This window comes from Halyomorpha halys, unplaced genomic scaffold, assembly GCF_000696795.3.
Source record: "Halyomorpha halys isolate HHAL.00 unplaced genomic scaffold, Hhal_1.1 Scaffold811.1, whole genome shotgun sequence".
NCBI classification, from domain to species: domain Eukaryota; kingdom Metazoa; phylum Arthropoda; class Insecta; order Hemiptera; family Pentatomidae; genus Halyomorpha; species Halyomorpha halys.
This window is the reverse complement of record NW_027116337.1, coordinates 340,391-360,010: the sequence shown is the minus strand read 5'-3', so window position 1 is coordinate 360,010 and position 19,620 is coordinate 340,391. Positions and strand designations below refer to the sequence as shown.

At 31.1% G+C, this 19,620-nt stretch overlaps 1 protein-coding gene across 6 annotated transcripts in view; it reads left to right on the top strand.

Moving 5' to 3' along the window:
* LOC106686356 (uncharacterized protein CG43867) overlaps nucleotides 1-19,620 on the top strand; it is a 443,901-nt gene that overhangs the window by 196,853 nt on the left and 227,428 nt on the right. The gene's annotated exons all lie outside the window — the stretch shown is intronic.

Here is a 19,620-nt window from a genome sequence, read left to right as displayed (position 1 = left end):
AAAAGATCCACATTTTTTCGCTCAAATTAGGGTTTTTAAAATATCTGGCTGATTCCTTACTTACTTATCTTTATTATCGCAGCAAATAAGAAGAGGAAATACTAATAAGTCAATATTTTTTTCACACTTATTTTCGATATGTTATAGTTAAATCATTTACTAACATTGCACATCATGATAATTATGATATTATAATTCACCTATTTTCATTAATTCATCACTCTGTGACAGCTGGCTGAATAAGACTTAGATTCTAGAGTTCTGTAATGTTACAAACCATAAACTGAATTTGAAATAAACTTGCAGATCAGAGGTCTCGAACGTTTTGCCATATATAATCCGAAGGAAGAAAAAAATTAGAATTTTTTTCCATTACCATTCATGTATCTTTCATCCGGTAAAATTGTTAGCGATATGACTAATAATATTTCCAAACAATTCTTTTTCATATTAATTATATTTTAATAAATGAGTTGTCACTTACATTGAATCACATCAATGTTTCCAGCAAGAATGGGGTGCGTAGCGGGTGAGGAATAACCTAACAAAGGTAGGCGCTAGAGGAATTTAAAATGCTGCTGCCCTTCTAAGGTCCCTTATGTAATTTTTTTTTTTGTAGCTATTTGTTTTAATCTTTATATTCTTTTTCAAGTACAAGTAAAAGCTATTAAAATATGAATATTTGTTTTATTTCTATATCGACTAGCAGCTCTAGTTTATTGTAAATGCAGAAGTCGAGAAGTTGTTTTCTTCCTTGTCCGGATTATTCCGTATAGTAATTATAAATGTTTAATTCAATATATTTTTTCAACCGTGTTATTATGGTTGTATACTATGAAATGAAACATTTCAAAATCATTAAATGCTTTTCCACTTCCACTTCTTCTTCTTCGTTCTTGATCCCAAGGCCTGTGAGTTGGGGCCAACCTGCCTCCGCATGTTCTCCACCAGCTGGCAGCTTTTCCACATACTCTCACTGTTATTACTTATTATTATTTTTTTAAACGTATAAAGTTTTTTTTTGGCTTACAGGTATCAAAATTTAGGCGATAGTTTATATTTTTAATTTTTTGGCATGCACTAATCTAGACCGTTCCACGTTGACTTAAACTTTTTTTTCTATATACTGGTTTGCTTGTGGAAAATATTTTTACATTCCATACGATCTTTCTTTATTGCATTCCTGTTGGAGATTGTGGATGTTATTCAGGTCCGTTTGGTATATACGGACGTGTAGCGGTACATGGTTGGAGTATTGTTCTATCCCCGAGGCTGATAAACAATAGCGTACATTCTATCCCGATAAATAACATGGCCTCGTAGGGCTTGGCCCGCTTTTTGGGAACCAACATTAAATCATTTTGTTGGGCAACCTAGCCCCATTAATTACCGTCTACTGCCTCCTGTATAAATCTTCCTAGTCTCCCAGTTTTTCTGGTTTTTATTTTATAATTTTTTTTTAGTGTGAATACAAAATAAAAAATCTTTACGAATTACTTTTTTTTTGTATGATTATGAAAGCATTCAATATAATTTTCTTGTTCTCTTTTTAATTAATATTAGAACAAATAATTTATTTTATATCCAATTAAACAATCATTATATTAAATCAATAAACTTATTAATTGACATAAAGGGTTAGTAGATGATCAATTATTTTCTTAAATTAAAAAAAACAATAGCAACAAATCAATAAACTGAGATTATAATGATAAAATTTAGCTTATTGTGATCGAAGACATATGATTGGTTTTTTATTGTTGAACCAAATAATAATCCATCGTGTTGAAGCTAAAATAGTAGATCATTTCTATCTATTCTGTATTAATGATAATGGAATTATTTAGTGAGAAGAAAGTGGTCCATATTTCTAATCCACCACTTTATCAATCGGACCTAATAATATCCAGGAAATCCAGAGCTTGCGAAGACATCTACCCCGCCGCTGATGGACCATTAAGATGCTGAGGACTCTAATGGAGTTGGGCATTAGAGGGCAGCCCTTTAGTCTCGAGTAATTTATGTATGGAGCCATAATCCTCCAGTGGGAGGGTCACTCTATGATAAGGCACGTCCACCCTCGTCTCTCCTTATTGGACACGTAGTGGCTAATCCACGGCCAATGGTTGGCATGTGTACGCAAGCATATTCTGAGCTGATCAATCTTGCCAACATAAGTATAGTAATCCAACACTAGCAATATTGACTGCTAGGTACGATTTGTATTTCTTCGTAGTCATTCCCGATACGGTTCTTATCCCAAGTTGTGCAGGCAACATGATTCATTTTGATTTTACCGCGAATATAAAATCAATTGGACTAAGAAAATATTTATAAATATTTAATATAAAATTAAATTTTTTTTATCGATCTTCTAATTGAGTGAGAATATGCGTGGGTGAAGATGCGATGTAAAATTTAAGAAATGACAGAGATTTTTTCTTCGAAGAATATTTCAAATAAATAATAAACGAAAATTAAATTAAATTTTGCCCAGAATTATATGTTAACACTTTTCCCATGTTATTTTTAAAATGTATTACAACATTGTCTGATTAGAGATAATTTTAGAATCACATTTAATGTTCTATTGACAGGAAACTACTTTCCACTGATGAGTATAACAAGAGCTAGAGGTTAGGTTGAAAATCTGGTATCTCTATTCTGTACCATGTTGAACACTGCATGCTGGATACACTTAAAGTTTGTTACATACTTGATTAAGTTTGATACATTTTGATGGTTCACTTACATTTGTTTGTGGTACTCTTTATACACATAAAAATTGAATGAATTTTGTTATCTTTATTTATTTGTATGTTCAAAAGTTATTCTATGAGGTGTTTTTTTAATACAGCATTATTAATTTTTGTAATTTAAATCATAAGGTGCGTTATGCAATATTTGTTGTTATATTTTGAAGCATATATTTATCTCATAGTTATTGATACTAAACATTTTTTGAAATTTATTTTCATTCTATATTTTTATAAACAAGATTCCAAATTTAAAATTTTTTATTCCTAGAAAAGTGGTTTAGAGGTTTTTTTATTTAATATATTAAACGAATAATAGAAATTAGTTTTACCAATTAAATTTTAGTTAAAAACAAACCCTAGTCGGTTCTACTTAATATACTTGCACATCCCATAAGTGTGATGTTATGGCATTCATAAACGTCTACTTGCCTTTGAGTATTTATATTGATTTGAGTATTGTGCCATTTTTCTTCCAAATGCTGACTGCCAAGATTGGCTCCAGCGGAGAGGTAGAATATAGGGCCTACAGGGAAAACAAGAAGAGGGAAGTAGTACAAACTGGCTAAGAGTTGCCCCAGTGACAGCAACTTGAAGCAGGAAGCCAAGGAAGCCTACTGGATTTGTCTATCTACCTCTGTCAACGCTTTATCTCTAACTCCTCTTCTTTATTTTTTCCTTCACCTTTTTCTCTTCTGTGATTTTCTTGTACTGATTTACTTATTCAATATTCTGTATATATTCGGAGCTTTTTAATAAATCTAGTTGAAGGTAGATTGTATTGAATATATTGCCTGTTAAAAATCATAGTAGCGTAACGAAAAAAAAAATCGATTTTCGAGACCAATCAACCAAACGACACGAATTACTGAGGGCCATGAGCCCTTAATTAATTAAATTAATAACCATACACAAAGTATGGAGTCGGCAACCCTGATAGGTCAGAGAAAGATATTTTGTATCATATTATAATGTAACAGTAGGGTAGGATTATCTCTATGAAGTCATAGACGCTGTTTTCATTGACATCTTTCAAAAGTTGGTAGGCCCACGCCTATACATTAATCACAAATGACAATAGAATGTCTAAACAAACACGTAACGCACGCAGACAGGGTCTGGTAAAAGAATTATACCTACGACTAATGGCGACTAAGCAGCTGATTCAAGACCGTTAATTGTTGCTAGGCGACACCAACCAAATAACCCCCACTGATCTTTATTATTTTATACAAATATTGTATTACAAATTACAACAGATATCTATTTCTTATGAAATAAGCTTCTAAAGAAAATAATACAAGTAAAAATAAATTTGACTAAATTACTAAATATATACTAATACTATTTACAAATGAATTATGTAACGCAATTCATTTGCAGCTTATAGTTGCTAGCCTACCACAGTCATATAGGTAGATAAAAAGTAAATAGTTTAAAGCTTCAAGTGTTAAAATCTTAGTGTAATTTATTTTTAACTGTTAAGCATTTACAAGTACCTGTCTCAGAGATTATTCCTGATCTCTTGTTGCACTTTTGTATTTTTATAAATAAAAAATTACTTGCTTTTATCATTGAACATAGCTTTAATATATATAGTATATCTCAAGGTAACAGGAAACTCTTTTCATAAAATAATTTAATTTAACTGGAGAAAATTATTTAATGTAACTGGAGAAAATTATTTAATGTAACTGGAGAAAATTATTTAATGTAACTGGAGAAAATTATTTAATGTAACTGGAGAAAATTATTCAATGTAACTGGAGAAAACCCTCTTTCAGGATTAGATTGGAAAAATAAAATGAGAATAATATAAGAAAAGAATATACAAAGCCAAAAGGAAAGGGTATAACATAATGGAATACAAATTAAAAAATGGCTAATAGCAAATATGGAACGTCAGCTTAAGAGCAGAAGTTGAGAAAATGGTAATGAAATTTCACTCCCGCTATGAAATTTCCATAAGATACTATTTCACTAGGAAAATTTTCCATCTCACAATTGACACCAAATCCGTTTTTTTAGTACATCTGGTATAACTCAGCATTAGTGGGAATTTTCCGTTGTCCATGTTTACATACCAGGCCATAGATCCTGGGCAAAACATGTCTATCCCAATTCAAAAACTTGCGTCTCGAGGCCTTAGATATCACCCAGGTCTCAGAACCATAGATGATAACAGGTGATATCTTACAACTTTCCAGACATCATTATCTTGATCCTGTGAGACAAGGGAGTGCAATTCAGAAGTTTTCTTATAGATTCCCAGTGGTTATCCTTGCTTTCAATTTAAAATTTCAGTGTGTGGCTTATTTTGACATATTTATCTCCTCCGCCATTTAAAATTCTTCAAAACCCCCTGCTATAACTATATTCTATGATTTTATTTTATTACAAAATATAAGCTAGATTTTGTGTCAGCCTGTTACAAATAATGCGTATAGTATACGTCCGAATGGCTCTTATTGCGTACTCTAAAGCTGTGTGTGTAGAGCGTGCGAGATAATGGATCTGCCAGACCTCAAAATCCTCCGATAATCTTTACCGTGAATCTACTAGAGCTTAGGGACAATTGTGTCAAAGCGACAAGTTTTGACAAATGAAATATACCTAATATAAATATTAGGTTTTTGTAGGTTTATTAATTTTATGTGCTTCATTATTTAATTTTATCGATATGGACTCCTGAAAATCACCCTTACTAAATTTAATTTTTTTAAAATTAAACTGTGATTCATTCAATTAATAAGTCAGGATATTTATGTTTTTCCAACATTTCATATTTGCAAGTTAGAAAAAATATTTCAGTCATGGTTTTATTGAAGATCGAATTTAGAGAAAAAAATTATTTCTAATTGTTATCCCTTTAAGACGATTTTGATTTTTATAAAAATTGACGATGTAGTTGTGTTTAACTTGTATTTCGTCAATAGTTATCTAAGCTGGTTAAATAATTTTGATTTTTACTGAGAATTTTAATCAAGATAATATAATTTAAAATTTTTATCATCATGTCACCTTGTGGCATTGACAAGGCGTTAAAATTTCATTCATTGAACTATTAAACATAATTATGTGAGATACTGGAATAATATATTTTGTTACTATTAGAGCTGAAAACTGAAAACTTGCCATTTAAGTGTGAACGTGAATAAAATGTTATGGTTAGGGCGTTGCTAAGAGCAGGTTTGCGATATTATCTCTAGATATCATTTGTATTTTTATTGCATATTTTTTTTAGTATTCATGTCGTCTCGAGAATCGTGAAAATACAAAAAATCAAAAGATGCTCCACTTCCAATCAAACGACACAACAATTAACATTAATGTTTGTTTAAGGGTGGGAGTGGTGCATGTTAGTTTCGACCTAAAATCTAGTCATGTCTTGTTAATAGGCTAAAAATTTGAGTAAATAGAAAAAAAAGTTGTGTTATTTTGTTTATAACAGGAGATATACTTAAATATTGTGTACCTGTATCCCCTGGTCTTCTGGGTAAGAAAAGTACGTAAGTGATAATAAAAGCAGGAGAAGAAAATACTAAGACCAAATAAAATGGATAGTAAAATGGAATGCGGATTACAGAATGGTTGACATGAAATGTGAAAACGTCGGCAGATTTGTTTATTACGGTATTCTGGCGTTTACGGTATGATCTATAACATTTTGAAGAAAATTATTAATTTGAGCATTAAACTTTAAACATATTCATTAAACATTATGTTTGATGTTTAGCTTATTATTATTTTTATATGTTTTGAATAATAAATTATTATTTATTTATATAAAGTTAGTCAAATGAGCCATGAATGAAAAATAATATACATATAGTTTTTCTTACTTCATGATTACATTTTTGATAATAGTAGTTTTTTAATATTTATAAGCAGCGGATTTTCCGGACAGAGCTATGCTTGTATATCGGTCGCATAATTTTACAAAAGTATTTTTATTATCAGTGTATCTTATTTTCTAACATGCATTATCTATCCTTAAGAGTATCTTGGATACCAAGACCAGTAGAATATTCTCAATTTTTAATTCAACATTTAAAATTTATAAAAAATATATTTACATATAAATACTAAATTAAATAAAATAATGTTTCTAATGTGTGATATTTTTTAACTGAGGCTAATTCTTGAGTTAATTTAAATCTCATGAATTCAATATCGCTTTTAAAACTACCCGTGCGTTTCATGGCATTGATAAACCCAAATTTTGATCTAATTTGATTTAGCACTAATTATTGAATTCAAGGCTGTCTCCCGCCATAAAAGTGTAGGTTTTGAGAGAAACGCTACAAAAATTATTAAAGAAAAAGAAATAGTGTTAAAGTTACAATTTTTAAATGTAGAGCCTTTTTAGATATCTGTACAGTACTGGCTAAAATCGATTACGAATATATATTTTTAATATTCATAAAATAAGCAAATATATATTTATTTATTTATGTCGACAATTGCCAGTTATTTAAATTAAAAGTTAAAATTAAATTTATGTTCAAAATTTATCATATTTATCAATGTCTTAAATTTTTTATTTATCAATCTTTTTTAGATCAAGTTTTATCTTTTATATATCAGATTAGCTAGAAAGTTTATAGAACGATATCATTTCTAGAATAAGAAAAAAAATATTCCAAGAGGTTGAGGACAAGGCAAATAAAAACAAAAGTTGGTAGCAATAAATCGGGCAGGGCCACCTTGATAAGATAGCACTGCGGCGGGAAGGTGCACATGCCGCCAAAATAAGCCCGCCAATTGGATTTAACGTAACCCCGTCCCTTTTCAAACCTAATGCCCTGTTTTTTCTCTTCTTTTCTTTATTCCCCCCGTCGCCTCCTGCTCTTTTCTTCCCTCCTTCCTATTTCCGTTAGTTCCCCTTGCCTTCGCAAATAAAGAATTATACCTGATTGAAACGATTTAAAGGGAGGTTAGGCAAACATCCGACTTCTACTGAAGAATAATGACTGCTTCAGGGAATCAAATGATCTTTCAGGTTATTGGGGTACTGTAGTATTGATATGGAGACGATAACAAATAGTTTATGTTAAAGCAGATAATGTGTAAAGGAGCTCAATATAGCTCTTTGCTGTATAGCCTAGTCAAATGATACTTTGAAGTGAAAATTGATGGTGCAATTGTTTTCACTGCCTTATATTGTTTTCTGTATTGCTGACCATATTTTTTTAAACGTATTTATTGAAATTTACAACTGAAAAAAATATAATAATTAAATGTGATAAATATTTAACCCCTCGTAGGGCACGGTCAAGGATTCTCGAAATCGGGGCGCGGTGAGCCTGACAGGTACACGATACATACAAATTCGGAAAGTCTCTAAATCGCCGTATTTAATTAAACCACAAATTACCGATCATTTTGAGGATGTAGACTATTAGGGAAAAATATAAAATAAATTTAAAACATTTCTTATTATTTATTTAGGTACTGAAACCAAAAATAGTCAAAATAGGACCTTTTATCCTCGAAAAAAAAATTAAATAAGGGGTCAGACATGAAGTTGAAATACAATGACAGAAATAAGCCGGACTCATCGTCCATCAAAGCTGATGAAGGATCACAAGAACAGGGTGAAAAGCATGTTGCATAGAGTGGTTTCGCATGAGGGGCAAATTCTTTGGTTGCATTTCACACAGGAGTAGTTTGTGAGCCGATGTATTTCTGTTTCCACCGTGCAATCACAACATATGGACCGCTTTTGAAGGTGGGGAGGGGTTGATTTTGAACGATCATCAGGCGGGAGGGATCTTGAGACGAATTTTCAAGGAGGTGTGAAGGCCGGATTCTAGCTGGCTTCTTCGCGGAAGTTTTCGGATACACAGTTCATGTGACATTCTTTGGGGAAAACTCTTCTTGGAATTCATTCTAATTGATTCCCGAGGTGAATAAACAAGGAATTGATCCCTCCCAAGTTCAACATAGTGTAGAGAACAGTCATTGGCCATCGATGTGTATTTGGCGCACATTTGGTTAGCAGTGTCACCTCCAGTTTGGTGAGCATTATAATACGTTATGACCTCAGGTTTTTTTTTTCTCCAGTACTTTTATCAATGGCTTTGGTTCCGAGCACAGAAAAAACCAGGAGTACGCAATTATTCTTGCATGTGACATAGGTTGCCAACACTTTTTGGTCGTTGAAACCAAAAAGGGCTGAATATTGTGTTCTCCCTATAGAATATCCCTATCAAAGAAATACTGAAATAACGATTGAAGAATTAAAAAAAAAATTAATAGGGGCAATGAACCTGAAAGACACCAGAAAGGCGCGGTGAGCCTGACAGGCACACGATCCCCATTCATGAACGGTAATGGTACCTGACGAAAATGATTCAATCACAAGTATCGAAGAACAGAGAAGTGCTTGAATTTGCTATCTAAAGTGAAAAATATTGACTTAGGTTTGTAACGTAATCGGGCGCGGTGAGCCTGTCAGATCAAAACACCTGTGACGCCCTTTCTTGACGGCAGGAGATGAACTGACTGGGCGGGTTGGAACCACCCCACAAAGTTAGGAAACTTCTGGGAGGTAGGGGTCACACTCGGCCCAATTTTGGAAGAGACAGCAAAAAACCGATTCCTGTGCTCCTGTCAGATCAGCCGCGCTCGATGCAGGGTTAAGAACACAATGTAATCTTGGAAAAGAACTACCCAATGATGGCGCTCCAATCATTACTTGAAATTAGAAAATCCCGTAGCTTCTTTTCAGATGCATCGGAGGATTGTCAGAGATTGTTAATGTTGAGACATCAAGAACTAATGGGTTTGGGTGGGTAAGAAGTTTTTAATGAAAGGAGGTATATCTATTTCGGGCCAAATCTGCAACAATTGAGATATTGAGGTCTTTATGGATGAGCTTCTTTGTGACGTAATAAGGAACATCAAGCATTTTAGATAATGAGGTTTGTTTGCGGGAGGAATTTGTTGGTTTGGTAGAACTCCTAAGCTCGATTCCTTATATCCAAATAGGTCTGTCTATCTAAATTATCCTTTATCTAGTATTTTTGTAGTTAATGAGAAATGAAGCATTTGTGAAGTAGGTGTTGTAGTAATCGGAATTGAGGAGCAGTTTCATGTCGTTCCAGTCTTGTATTATATAGGGTCATGAATGTCTTCATCATAGAGGACCTATACAGCTGATCCCTAATATTTGTTTTATATTTACTTTAATAACTATTTTAAGCATGTGACATAAAAAAATTAAATATCGACCAGAATATTTTTTTATAATTGATTAAAATATTGAAAGTTCTAATAAGATTCTGTCTTACATCACTATACTCTACTACATTAACATTAACTTATACCACAAAGATATTACTTATACCAGGAGGGTGTCATGCAAAGCAAACGTGAAGCCAAAAAATCCACACCCACGAAAGAAACGTTTACGTTGAGGTTAATAGGAATATCCGCTATTGTAATCTAATCTGAAACAGAAGGCAGCTAGTGATTGGCTCGCACTATTCCTTTACTCTCCCCCTGTTACCACGCCCCTGAAAAGCACATAAGTCCCACTTTTTTTGGCAGCTTACCTCTCCATTATATGAAACTAAGGAGGGACTAAAATTACAAAAGATATATTTATACTTATTAGATCATACTTATTGGAGATTATTATTATTAGTATCGATATTCCACGTCACATAAGTTAAATAAATAGATGAGATAAAACAAACAAAAATTTAAGTTTGGTGAACCATTTAATTACAATGCCAAGACTAAGTAAATATTTAAAATAATAAATTATTTTAAATATTTACTTCCCATTCACTACAAAAAATTAGTATACACTACAATAATCAGACCAATTTGGACATATGGAATTGAGATCTGGGGCTCCAACAAACCATCAAATTCTTCCCGCATCCAATCGTTACAATCCAAAATCCTACGTAAAATCCGTGATGCTCCTTATTACGTCACAAATAAACTCATTCATAAAGACCTTAACATCCCATTCGTTGCAGATTTGACCCAAAACAGATATGGGTCTTTTTATTCCAAACTTCTTAACCATCCTAACCCATTAATTCTTAATCTTTCATCCTTAACAATCCCTGATAATCCTCCGAGACGTCTGAAAAGACGATGGCCACGGGACCTTCTAATTTAAATTAATGTTTGAAGTACCACCAATGGGTGGTTCCTTCCCAAGATTTTCAAGTTTATATGAAACATACAACATATTTACCTATTGTATTATTTTTTACAGTTGTAAATTACAATAAATAAATAATTAAAAAATATATATATATTTACTTAGTCTTGGTAACCCCATATGAAGTGTCCACTTCGTCAGAGTATCTCTTTATAATATAGATTGTCCACGTTATAAAGAGCCTCATCTATAATCTGGAGGGTCCCATATCCTCAACAATGAAAATTTAAATAATTTTCTGAACAACTCTCGATTACAAAATTAAACAACATACCTACTAGTTAACATCATTATATATAACGATGAATAAAGGTGGCAAATATATAAAAAAAAAAAAATCAAAAAACATATACTAGAAATACATTTCTTGAAGTTTTATCAGGAACATCATGAATTATTTCTTCAAAGTATATTATTCATATCAGTTTCCATCAACATCAGTGTTTCAGTGTGTGTTTAATCTTTCTTGACATTGTATTTCTCAGTTTATCTTTTTTTTTTATTGATTATAATATAGCGCTCATAGGAATTATTAGGTGCCCCTCAATCCGGAACTAGTAGGCCCTTTGTATTGATTTGGCACTGTGAATCGTAAACACAAGGAAAATGTCTTTAGCAACACTTCCTTAACTATGAGTCAAGTGTCTCGGTTCGTTCGTTAAAATTTTAATAAACCACTGATATCAGGATATAGCTTCTCCCTCTTTTATAAAATAAGTAAACAGGGACATTTAGAAGGGATATTGTACGATAATAGCCGAGGGTATCGTTTGCACAAGTTGTGATGACGAGGACTGCCTAAGCAGTTCCTAAGTACAACCAGGCCCGAGAAGCCTCCGCTCCCCGATTAGGGAAAATTTTTTATCTTTCCAGTTGGGGGACGTAAAATAATTATAACCGGGAAAGTTTCCCCTGAGCACAGAGGGAATAAGGAAAAAACTTTTTCATTTTAATCAAGAGAGGAGGGGCAATAAAACCTAAACTTCAAATACTTAACCAAACTCAATTTATTTTAGGAGAGGATTCTCTTTCCCTTTTCTTCTCCTTTAGTCTTGTATTATAAACCAAAGAAAAAGTAAATAGAATTTACAATTATTAGAGGTAACTCACTCTTAAACGTTACATTATTTCTACCCGGTTCTCAGATCCATTCCTAATGATGTTTGTTTACATTAGTGTTCCTTTATTTTATTTTTTTTTTTTTGTTGCCATGCTCTTTTCATTGGAATTAAGACGCTTTCACTTTTCAAGATGTTAAAGAGTTTTTCTTGTAGTTGCTTGTTTGCGGTTAGTAATTAAGTTCTATCTTGTTTTAAATTAAAATCAGTACCGCTACAACCCATGAAGGGTTAAGGGTGCTCTGTAAGGAAGTACTGTTACTAAAAAAACGGTTGTGCAAGGAGGTGATTTGGTCAAAATCGCGCTTGACCGCCTGATTTTTACCCAAGTAAGGATACCCAATTTATGGGGCTAGGTAGACCCCAGGACGGCTCCAGAACCCACAGAGTTGACTCACGGCACCCCAGTTTAACATAAAACAATTTTCTGTCCAGCCAGATTCGAAATCAGTAGTATCGAGCCTCACCACAGTGCCACTGCACTTTGTTTTTACATGAGGTGTTAGCACAATAGCACTTTATTAGCAAAATGTATAATTTTCATTGAAGCTTTATTTTTATTTGTTTTACTCTTATTGTTTATAGGTCCTCATTTCAAAAATAGGTAAATGGAAACCTATTGTTTCATTATATTATTAATTATCACTCTCACTTTCTAGTTTCTCACTCTGCCTACCGCTAAATTTTTTTATAGCCCTACAAGAATTTTAGAAAAAAAGGAATCTTTCTACATACAATAGTTGTGTGTAATACTAAAAATAATATATTGCCTATAAACATTTCTTGTAGTCATTATCATGTCATTCCTAATTACACAATATACTTACTTATTATACCATTGTTACTGTAGTAAATCTCAATAATGATATTGACAATGTATATGCGTATAGATGTAAATATCAGATTTTTCTGATCAGCAATATTGGATATTATTTAAACCATGTAATTACACATTAAATAAAACATATGGCGAATAATAAACCTAATGAGGAAATGTGTTCTTTCATTTTAATCAACTTTTGTATGATTATTCTGTCAATATCAATGTAATGACCAATAAGAAACGATTGTTTTTTGTAGGTATATTTAATTTTTACACATTACAGATTTTTTAATCTAAATTTTTTATTAACTAGAGTTCATTTGGTAGAAAACAGTAGATAGATAACCTTAAACCACGAAACAAAGTCGGTATTTATATCCTTTATATTAATTTTACACACGCACGCACAACTACTAATATGTGTGATAATATTATCGAAAGTATGATTATATTTATACTTTTATTTATTTATTTGATATATTTTAGTTATTTATTGTCAGAAGTATTATATGTAAATTTAAATTTCGAAAAAAAATGAGGCCATCAAATTAAGTGTTCATAGACAAAGTAGTACGTATTAAAATTTGAAAAAAATTATTAAAAAATTGAATCTGAAATTTATAGAACAATTCACTGATACTTTTGAAGATCTAAATATATTTTTTTATAAAAAGTCTTATTTTTTTATTAGATTAAACCGATTTTAATAAAACCTACAGCGGGTATTTCAGTAGATTTAAACTTTCCCATGGTGACACGGAACATTTAGAAAAAAAACAGCATGTAAATCAAAAGTTTTTTTGTAAACAAACAATGGAACTATCCCCTTTTATAAACATAGATATACATCTGAATTAAGAAATATCATAAATCGACCATAATTAAAACGAAGTTTTTAGACGAAGTTTAAGATTTATACATTTCAAGAAATAAAAATATTAAATAAATACAATGTTTTCAGGAAAACTAGAGCGTTATAAGAAGTATTTTGAATTGAAATCCTTGCTTGAAAAAAAAAGGAATTATAATTATTTGATATTTTTAGAAAATAGCACTGATAGCTTTGAAAATCTAAATAAAATAATTTTAAATATACAAAAATCAAGTACAAGATTGATTTGAGTTTTGTATTAATAAATCTTTAGATTTAAGTGGTTTTGGAAACATGCCGGGAATCTATTGTAATCTTAACGTAAATAAACCATATTTATAAATATCGTAAATCTTATGTAACAATGAATTAATATCATTAATATGATTTCCTAATGATTAATTACTGAAACTGGTTATCTGGGAAAAATAGCCAACAAAACGATTTTTAATTATTTTATGTGAATATAAATTACTATTCATGATATAACATTTTATTATTAACAATGTTAATTGCTAAAATTGTTAAAAATCAATGCATAATAAAAGCTGTTTTGTAATAGATTGTCGTTGAGGATAGCCGAAATATAAAAATACTTTTTAGGAAATAAAGAATGTTTTTATGACTTTATGATTTGGATACTTTTAATTTTATTTACACAAGATTTTTTTTTTTAATTTCTTGTAATTTTTCGGTAAACAACTACGTTTCCATTACTTATTTCGTGTTCCACAGTAAATCCGTTTTTGTTAGAAATATACATAGGAGTATTTGTAATACAGCTGAATACAGGGTGATATAAATTAGTGAAATATGATGGTAAATCAACATAATTCCCAGAACCCAAATGGCTAAATTATATAATCAGTAGAGGTTGCACAAATTACCGCTACAGAACTGCACCTCTATTACGGGAAACGTCAGCCAAAATTATTTGTTGGCAATCCTAATGAGTCATGGTTAATTGCATTCGTTTGTAAATAATTATTACCTCACTGTAGCTGCATTTATATTTCCATTTTATGGGTTGTACCAATGAAATAATAAACACATCAGAAATTGCCTACAGATTTCTTTTACCTATAATTTAAATTACATTTTTTTATTATCTGTCTCTATTTTTTTCAGTTTTACAGCCCTTAGATCATTATCAGGGATACGTTAAAATTACCATTAATTTGGATCCATACCCAAGTTAATATTTTTTTTTTTTTATTTCAGTTTAGTGTGATCATGTCGATCCATTAACAGACATACCTTAATTTCGACCATTTAAACTTTTTAGAACGTTACTTATTTGTTATCACATTTTTATTAAGTGAAGGTTGAGTTTGTTTATAGCTTGCTCTAGAAAAAAAAATAAACATAGATACGTCAGTTTTAAGGGGTCCTTGGCCAGGTTTGTGCATATGAAAAAATCGATACTGTAGACCATTATGACGACAACAAAGAAACAAGATATACAGCAAGAAACATTATTATAGGAGTATAAAAGAATGAAACTGCACCCGTGGATTTAACCCTGTGGGTTCTGGACCCCTCGTGGGGTCCACCCAGCCTCATAAATTGGGTAAAAATCTAGCGGTTCAGCATGATTCTGACCAAATCACCACCTTGCACAACCGTTGGTCTAGTAACAATACTTTCTTACAAAGTATGAACCCCTGACCCTCCATGGGTTGTAGCGGTATAGATTTTTTTTTAATCTCAAAAACATAATTAATATATAATGTATTAATAAACTAATATAAGATTTAGTAAAGAAAGGTTGAGAGAAATTTTCGAAAATCTTAGGCTTTTCAATGATTTATAATACGTCTATATTACTACTCTTATTTCAGGAAATGTCTTCCTGTTTTACTTTTCCTCTTTTCTCCTTACATTAATTATATAATCCTTTCATTGCTAATATTTGTTAATTATTTACTTTTAGTGAAAATTTTATATGTTTAATTATTTCACACAAAAAATTAAAAGATACTTCAGAGGAAGCCATTTTGAAAGTATATGACCTAGCTGATATTAAATACCATTTCATTCTACATTCGTATACTGAGTTAAATCAAAATCGTAAAAGCAGTTTTTGAAAAAAAAAATAATTTGAACAGTTAAGAATTGTAAAATCAACTGTACGGTTTTACGGTTGTCGATTATAGTTACCTGTCTGAAAAACCTAATTTGAGTTCCGTACATACTTTCGTTTTGGGCTGGGCTGTTTTCATTCTTACACATAGACCATTTTGCGTAACTTGGTTAATTAGACTCATTGGACCTCAAAACATTTCCGTTTAAAACTCCAATTCAAAATTCTGCACTAACGCAATGCTTCTACTTACTGTGTATAGATGAGTGAAAATAAAAATTCATGTAATTTAATTTAACCTATATCTTGATCCGATTTCCTTGTTTACTAACTTGTATTACCCTTTCCCAAAGTGTATCGGACCTTGGATTACCATATTCAGGAGCGAGGTAACTGTATAAGTTGTTAGGGCTAAACTCGCCCAGGTCGAAATCTCGCTAACAGATTTACATTACAAAGTTGGAGTAGCCCCCTCGCAATCAGCTGCCCCAGAGCAAGTTGGCTTCCTAGCTATCGGCCCTAATAGTCTCGCCGATTCCTAATGAACGTCATTGTTGCCACAGCAGCTCCTCATCAGTCATTAGCGTCGAGAGGAAACTTTAAGCAGCAATTTTGGTTTGAAAAAAAATATTTGCTGGAAAACTTTTTTTTAAATCAATTTTTAATGTATAATCAGTCGATAGATAAGTTTATTTTTACTTTAAATAAATTTAAATTTATTCTACCGACTATTTTTTTTTTTTATATTAGGACCCGCAAGTCGTACCACACCTCCACAATCCGTCGTTTAACTTTTGAACTGATTAAGCCTACCATCAAGAAGCCCTGAGAAATAAACAAAGATTTCCGTTAAGGATCGAGGTTTAAGTCTTTCGTAATTTTTGAAAAAACAAAAAAATAAATAAAAATCATACAGGTTCCTAATGACGATCTGCAACACATGATACTAACGTAAATATAACATTATAGATATATTTAGGCTTTAATATGCTGTTTAATGTGGAGTACAACCTATTCTTCTGTATAAATAATAACATTTTCAATTAAAATAATGACAATCACGTAACTATTTCGTTTGTCGGAAATCTTTAAATCTTAACTCTTCTTCTCAGGTATACGAACTCTCTTTGCACAATGCAACGGTGTGGCTGTGATGACTATTTTGAGGGGGAAAACTTCATTGTGTGAAAAATAAAACTCTCTACTAGATGATCATCCCATATAAATATATTCCAGGATCTCAAAGCTCTACGAAAAATAAAACTATCATAATGTGGTGATGTTTCTAGATTTTATTATTATCGTAGTCATGCCCAACAGTGTTAAAGATTTTTTGAAAAAAAATAAAAATATAATTATCCTATATCTACATAATAAAAATTAAGATTAACAATTAGAAACATTACATAAAATTTTTCTTTGACTGAGTTTTCTAGGTAATTAATGATTGTAATAACCGCTGGAGCTCACCCGTAAGTTTAGCAGTAATAGTGAGAAAAAGTGAAATGGAGAGAAGTAAGTATGTACTATTTGGTTTTGCTATACCCTAAAAGTTCTTTCTAGCAGGTTGTCAGTCTATGTGCATATGTTTTGCACTTTATGTATTTATCATTACTTCTGTTAATGGTCTGTGTGCTTTTGAGATTGGAATAACATTGATTTAAATTTTATTTATCTGATTTTTTGTTAATAGTCTGAATTCTATATTTTTTTCTATTTTGATCACCTCTTCAATATTTCTTGTGAATTTTTTCTCCCAGTGTATGATTTTAGGTGCATCATATTTATTATGTATGCCCTGTTTGCTTTAAATGTGTGGAGAGAGTACTTCGGTCTAGTTTTTTTATTTTATTTTGTTATAGAATACAATTATATTTGTGTTGATACACACTTCGTTTAGATACTGTTCAGAGATTCAAAAATTTCCATTTGATATACCTAGAACCTCGAAACGTCGCCACAACATAGTTATTTTATTGTTTTCTGAGCCTCAAGACCCTCAAAAATATGTATCATTAAAAATGTTATCAATATATCATCTTATTTATTTTTATGAAACTATGCAGTTAAATGTGATATTAAATACTGAAATATTTGATTTTATGTAACATTGGTACACTTGTCTATGTGTATACATTTAGTCTGTTCCATTTTTGTGTCCTGTGACAACTACTCTTAAAGAAAAGACTCTTTGACTTTTCCTTTCTTTATTATTCCTTGTTGAAAAATTTCTCCTATGCGATATATATGTCTGTTCACTAACCAAATACCCTACTGAATAGGAAGTTCACCGTCCATCGCATGTTATTCTGTAGTTATAGCTGAATGATATATTGCTGTATTGATGACTTCTGGGCATCAAATATATTTTCTAACCAGAAACGAATGTGCTTTCAGTATAGTCCTCTGAGCAGGGAACATAATATCCTCTTATATACGAGTGACGTTGTGTTTCTAACCGTATTCATACATACAGTGAATCACGTAGACGTTTATCATTATTTACGCCTGAGCTTGTTGAGACAATTCTCCATCATTGTAAATTGTTAAAAAAAAAAAAAAAATCATACTGTTATATAACAACTATCTAAGGTCCATTCATATATTATGAGAACAGCCTCATAATAAATAATATAAAAGAAAAGTCAGAATTGTTTTACTTACGTTTTTGAATTTGCACAAAAAGCATGTTATGAATGCAATCCTTTGAAGTAAGAAAATATTTAAATCATTTACTCTAGATAGGTTTTTTAATGAAACAGTGTTTTGCTGACAGATTCGATGAAAACTTATGTAATAATTTAATAGATAGATGTCCAATATTCAAATTATGATTTAAATTAAATTCATAGGTTATTATTATTTTATAGATTTTATAATCTCGTTACCGTACCTAGTAGTTTTCAATTGGACCGATTTCCAATATATGTAATGTACAAAATTTCCAATGTACCTGTTTCAGCTATTTAGCATAAAAAAAAAAAAAAAATGTTTTAGATCAAGGAAAACAAATTTTCCGTGTCTTACTTGTATTTTAATTTCTTTCGGGCATGATCGATAAATTGACGAATTTTTCAGGGAGTATGTGTTGATATTTAGTTGGTGTTAAATAGATTGTATTAGAATTCATCTTCACTTTCACTTACGTACGCTTAAACTTATTTAAATTTTTTTGTACACCTATTTTTCAAAGTACTTGAATTTGGAGGGAAGTCAAATTATTGTTGTCATGGTCAAGTACAAAGGCCATCTTACTCTTTTGCTTCGCCATGTATAAATACAGTTTTTTTGATGCAGATGTTTCGAACCTGGCACCTCGTAGATTATAATATATTCTGAAATGACAATAAAATATATTGAAAATATAATAAAATTTATCCCTAAACCTGGACGTAATTTAGTTTACTCCTTTTTTTTTATTTCTTTTTTTTATTTTATACTTCAACACTACTGCTTGCTTAGCAACTAAACGAACAATTTAATGTCCTTAAAATATTTATTTGAATTTTATTTTTTAGACATAATGGAAAAAATTTGGTTGTCTACTTGAATGATTGAGCATCAAAGGAATGAACCGTTGTATAATTAGATTGATATAAATGTTTCAAGCATGGCACCTCGAAGATTTTCTATTCTTTAATGACAATTAATTACTATGATAATAAAAATTAATTGAAACATGGCACCTCGTAATTTATATGCTATTCTAAAATGACAACAAAGTTTATTAAAAATATAATCCATTCTCTACTTTCACTTACGTAAGTGTAAACTTTTAATTTTT